Genomic DNA, 6,000 nt, shown 5'->3' on the forward strand with positions numbered 1-6,000 from the left:
AGATGATACGCTGTGTTTTTGTCTATTAATTTTAGGTTTTCTAATCGTTTGATAAATTGATTGGTTTTGGTTTGTATGGAGGAAGTTGGATCCTTTTTTATGGTTTTATAGATTGGATCGTCCAACATTGTTTTCATTTTCTGATTGTAATCCTCGACATACATTATGACGGTGCGTCTGCCTTTATCGAACTCTAAAACATAGACATCTTTATTTTCATCTAAAAATTTCTTTGTTTTGTTCAGCGCTGTTCGGCAGAAATTTTTCAACGGGGTTTTATGGTCGATATTTTTCCAAGAGTTTATGTAGTTTTGTATATGATTCACTGCTTTACATCTATTCGTTTCTTGAATTTCCTTATCAGAGGTTGTGTTGAAAATCGATTCCAGTTGGGCAATCATGTGATAAAATGGTATTTGATCGAGATTCATGATGGGTAGTGTGAACTTAGGTCCCAAGCTCAAAAGGGCTAAAGTTTCTATGGGGACATCTTTAGTGGTAGCATTCAAAATTGCTTTTTCGTTTGACGTGGGTGTTTTGTTGCTCTCGTTTTCGATTTGTTTGATCAAAAGTTTGTTAATTTTTTGATTCTTTTTCAAATTTCCCTTTTTCTGTTGAGCATCGAAGGATGTTTTTTGGGTGGCAACAAAACTCTGTGCTATTTCGTGGGTGGTTTTTTGATGTATTTGTTGTAATAACTGTTGCATATCTCGTTTATGTTTATTAATTTTATGAAACGTATGAGAGATTTCTATGTTGAGCAACGATTTCTTGAACTTCTCAATTATCCGTTGGAGTTTGTTACTATAAGGACTCCTGTCCTCTAGCAATGGATAGACGCATTTGAGAGAGTTTATTATGTGGGGTGGAAAAACTCCCAACCTCCGGCACTCTATGAGGAAAGCTTTTCTGGAAGTCATGCTTGAAAGCTTTGCATTAATGAACAACAGAATTTACCCCTCCGTCCTGTAGTCCCCAACATAACTGCTCCCACTTATGCTCTCTCTAAATACCTGGCACTAATTCTCAAAGGGGGCATACAAAGTAGCTTCAGCATCAAGGACAGTTTTCAATTCGTCGAGGAAATCAACAAAATCCAACTACCACAAGGATATGTACTGGTATCATTTGATGTAATATCTTTATTTACAAATATACCACGACACCTGGTAGTCAGCAACCTCATAGCCGATTGGAAAAACATACGCCGCTGCACCGACATAAATCTGGACCTGTTTTTGGAAATTGTCGAGTTCTGCCTCGAAAGTTCCTATTTCCAATTCAGGAATACATTTTTTATACAAACCGAGGGAACAGCAATGGGCAGCTGTTTATCACCTATTTTAGCAGAATTAGTGGTCGACACATTGATAAAAACAGTTGTTGGTTCCCTGGATTTTGAAATACCATACCTTCGGAAGTTTGTAGACGACCTACTATTGGCCCTACCTGCTGATAAAACACAAACAACGCTAGATGCATTTAATGCATATCATCCGAAGCTGCAGTTCACTATGGAAGAAGAAAAAGAAAATCAGATCCCTTACCTGGACACTTTGGTTATTCGAAATCCAGACCAAACCATATCAACTCAGTGGTACGCTAAACCGATCGCATCAGGAAGATTGTTAAATTTCTACTCTCATCACCCAACCATGATGAAGTTGAACGTAGCATTTAACTTCATGAAGAGAGTCGTAAAATTAACCACCAACAAAACCTTCCTTCAGTGCAAACAGACAATCTTTCATCACCTGCGAGCCAACGACTACCCAGCCACTCTAATCAACAGATTACTGAACCAATTCAACATAAATAGTACCATCAACAACAACGAGCAACAAAACGAACATCACCCAACCGAACACCCACAACATCAAAACACAACATCGATGATCGCCCAACAGCAGCAGTACAGCATCAACAATGGAATACCAGCATCCAGTAACAGCATCCAAAACACATCAACTCACCTTTCACAATCAGCATCAACACAGGAACTCAGCTACAGAACCTTAATGTACGTACCTTCATTGACCAGCAGAATCACCAAGGACCTAAAAAAGAACTTTCCAAACATTAAAATTGCTCAAAAAACCATAAACAACGTTGGGAAAGTGTATCCAAACGCTAAAGACATCGTATTGCCTGCCCAACAGTCGAACATCATATACAGCATACCGTGTCGAGATTGTAAAGTTGTTTACATCGGATTGAGTACCAACACCCTTACGAAAAGAATGTATGGACACAAATCCGATGTAAACAAATACGAAAAGGTACTAGCTAATGGAACCACCAACACCACGGACATAAAAAAACAGCTTGGGGACACCACTGCAATGACTGATCACATCATAACAACAACACACAGGTTCGAACACAGCAGAACGAAGATTATAGACAGAGCACAACATAAACAAACCCTACGGGTGTTAGAAATGTGCCATATCACCAACACAGAAAATACGGTGAATTTTAAAACAGACACCGCCAAACTCAGCTCAACATACGCCGGAATATTACATGCAGTTAAAACATTCACAACAATAAAAAATAGCAATAGAACAGGTACCAATACACATAGCCCAGACACTAGAAACCAAAGCTCAATTTCTCCTACACAAACTCAATCAGAAAGCTTAAGTTCTAATAATACCCACATTCTTCACACTTCATACTAATTCATACTCATACTCCATCTTAATTCAAATTGAACGTTAACAGTGCGACCATAGTGACACGGATGAGAAAAAATCTTTTCCATCCGGTGAAAAATGTAAGAAATTTAAAATTTTAATGAATATATGTATGTATGAACATAAACCGATAACAACACTCCATTTATAACAGACGAGCAGCAATCAATGGACACCTAGCCGTTGGACAAAAACGAATTCGACAAAAACAACAGACAGCAAAGTGAGTCACACACTACTTTTTATAAATATTTAACAACGCTCATAACACAATTTCTGTAATAAAACTTCTAGTTCCCTTGAAAAAGACCAACAAAACTGGTCGAAACGTCGGGTATTTCAAAAACAATAGTTGTTTGATCTACAGCAAGACCGAAATAAGCCAAATTTAAAATTCTATATCTTTTAATGATTACAACATGATGATGACATAATTTCTAGCATCCTGAGATAGTTTTTAAAAGTTTTTGATTTTCATAAAAAATTTAAAAAATCGAACAATAAATGTACAATTTTTAACTTTTTTTGATGCCGTAAAAAACTATACCCAGTATGAAGGATTGGCTTGATAATATCACCTACAAACTTTATACTGGTTTTCTCATCCTATACCAACACTATTGATGTAAATATAGTTTTCGAAAAATCACTCATTTTTTTTAAATAAATATTTTTAGAATTCAGTTACCAGTGCGGGGTAAAATGCAACAAAATGCAAATCAAAGAAACAGCTTGAAAATCTCATATCCAAATGCTGGAATATGATTGTTTTGCATCACGCGTTTGTCAACACTGAAATTTCTTTCATCCAAACATTTTTTTTAATGATTTCGGCTTTTTCAATTTTTAGTACTATTGTTTTACCCCTAAATGTATGCAGCACCCTAATTTTCAGAAAAAATGAGAAAATAAGTTTTCACAAAACAAAAAATCACTGCAAACGGTGTTTTCATGCGTAATGATCTTGAATTCATCGAAAATTTATCAAAAACTATACATTTTCATACGTTTTCATAAGATTTCTTATCAAAAACATAGTTTGTTGCAAGTTACCCCATTTTCTGAGGAGGATGAAAATCGCATGTTTTTAGAAAATTAAAAATAACTGAAGAAATCATTAATTTTTCTGACTACGCCAGATTAATGTCCCGTCAACCTTGAAACTTTTAATGCATAAAAGGTATGATTAACTGTGAACATAAAGTTTTTACAAGCCAATGAAATTGAAAATTGTTGCATGTTGCCCCAGTTGACGGTGGAGCGGGAACGTTATCCAGGACCAATTGGATGTACCACGCGTTCTACGACTTCAAAAAAGAGACCTTATGGATCATACGGACAAATTCGTTTTTGTCTCTCGGTGCTATGCTAAACTTTATTTCAGTGCCTGAAATACCGCGACACAGGGGACTGAGATAAACGGAGAATCATCGTCAATGATCACACAAATTTTGCCGCCAATGATTGAATTTGTGGTAATTTGTGGCAATTTGTGAGAGAGAATTAGAAGGTTTAAGTTAAAATGAGAGGAACCGGTGCTCAGAGAGAGTGAAAATGTGCAAATTGTTGCAAATTGTGGCAATTTGTGAAGCAGTTGTGGAATTTTGATCATTACCATTCCAAATGCAAAGAATTCTCTCTCCACTGCAATCCCTTGCCGCGACACGTCTGTCACTCACTCACAAGAATAGATCAATGACTAACTTTGTTTTGTTTGTTTATCCTAGTGTTGCCAAAATAACAAACGTTGCCATAGAAATTAATTTTATTATATTTATCTTCAGTGTTGCCGAACACAGCTATTATTTTATTTTATTTTTTATTGAATATTAATTTATTTTCTGCATATCCTTCATTCCAACCCTACATTATTTCTCAACTCTATTCTTAATTAAAACTTTTTACGCATCGATTTATGTTTTTTTATTCTCTAAAACAAAATGATATTTACTGAATATCCTAAATTTTTAGTTCATATTCCACATCTTTATTCTCTATCCTACAAATTTTATTTAAATTTTGCATATCCTTCATCTCACTTTACATTCTTTCTCAACTCTATTCTCAATAGAATCTTTATTCTGACTTCTGTTTTTCTCGAATACAAAATTTTATTTTTCAAATGTCCTTCATCTCAACTCTACATTCCATTCTCTTATTTTTTTTCATATCTTAAAATTTAATTTATTTTCTTCATGTTCTTCCAATCCGAAATTATTCTCCATGAAAGCCTTCCCAATCTGTGCTTTTCCTGTCGCTCTGTTTTTGTTTACAGGAAACAATCTGAAAACTTTCTTAGCAACAGCTTTCCCAAACTGTACTTTTCTTGTCACTCTCCCTTTGTTTACGAGAGCCAGAATAATTCGATAGTATACTTAGAAACAGCCTTCCCAACCAAAATGCCAAATAAAAACAAACAATCAGCAGCAGTAGCCTTAAAAATCCACGCTTCCTAAACCAATTTTGTCCTTTTCCACTGGAAGGCCAAATCAATAGGCAACTGAACTGCCATTTTGATTGCTGAGACACGTTTCACAACAAGTTTCTGAAAACGTCTGTAGACCACTGACAGTTCAAGAACAGTGATGCCAAAGTTTTTACATTCATGTTGATGAAACGAAATAGTTTTAAAAGTTTTAAATATAAATAAATTCTACGGTTGCATTAAAATGTTTACATAGTAGAAATATAATTAATATTTAAAACGGTTCTGTAGTATAGAACATAACCAAATTAAAAAAAATCAATAAAAGAAAATTATTTTGAGAAAAAAAAAACTTAATAAAAAATTATCAAGGAAAAAAACGGTACAGAAAGGGTTAACAGTAGAGGCCGCGAAAGTTCGCCACCGATTGACAGTTGCGTTAGTATGGGTGAACTATAATTATTATTTATTTACTCTATAAAACGCGACGACCATCAGTCGGCGAGCTCTTGTTGGGAAGAATGACAGCTTGCTGTTGAATTCCTTGAAAAAAAAATCGGCAAGCTCATTTTTGTTTCGGATGTTGCAGTCGAGTTTCGAGTGACCAAATCGGTAAGCAGTGGACAGCGAGGACTACTTCGACGGAACATGTCAGGAGCAGCAAAGGCAACCATGGAGAAAGGTCGGTGAATTGGGAAAGGTCGAAGAGGTTCAGATTGAAACAAAACGGTCCTTATCAGGACCAAATAGAGGGTAAAGGTTCTTTTTAGGACCTGATTGAAACCAAACGGTCCTTTTCAGGACCAAACGAGGATATTGGTTCTTTAGAGGATCAGATCGAAACACAACGGTCTTATTCAGGACCAAATCGAGGGT

The sequence above is a fragment of the Uranotaenia lowii genome, chromosome 2, assembly GCF_029784155.1.
Source record: "Uranotaenia lowii strain MFRU-FL chromosome 2, ASM2978415v1, whole genome shotgun sequence".
Lineage (NCBI taxonomy): Eukaryota > Metazoa > Arthropoda > Insecta > Diptera > Culicidae > Uranotaenia > Uranotaenia lowii.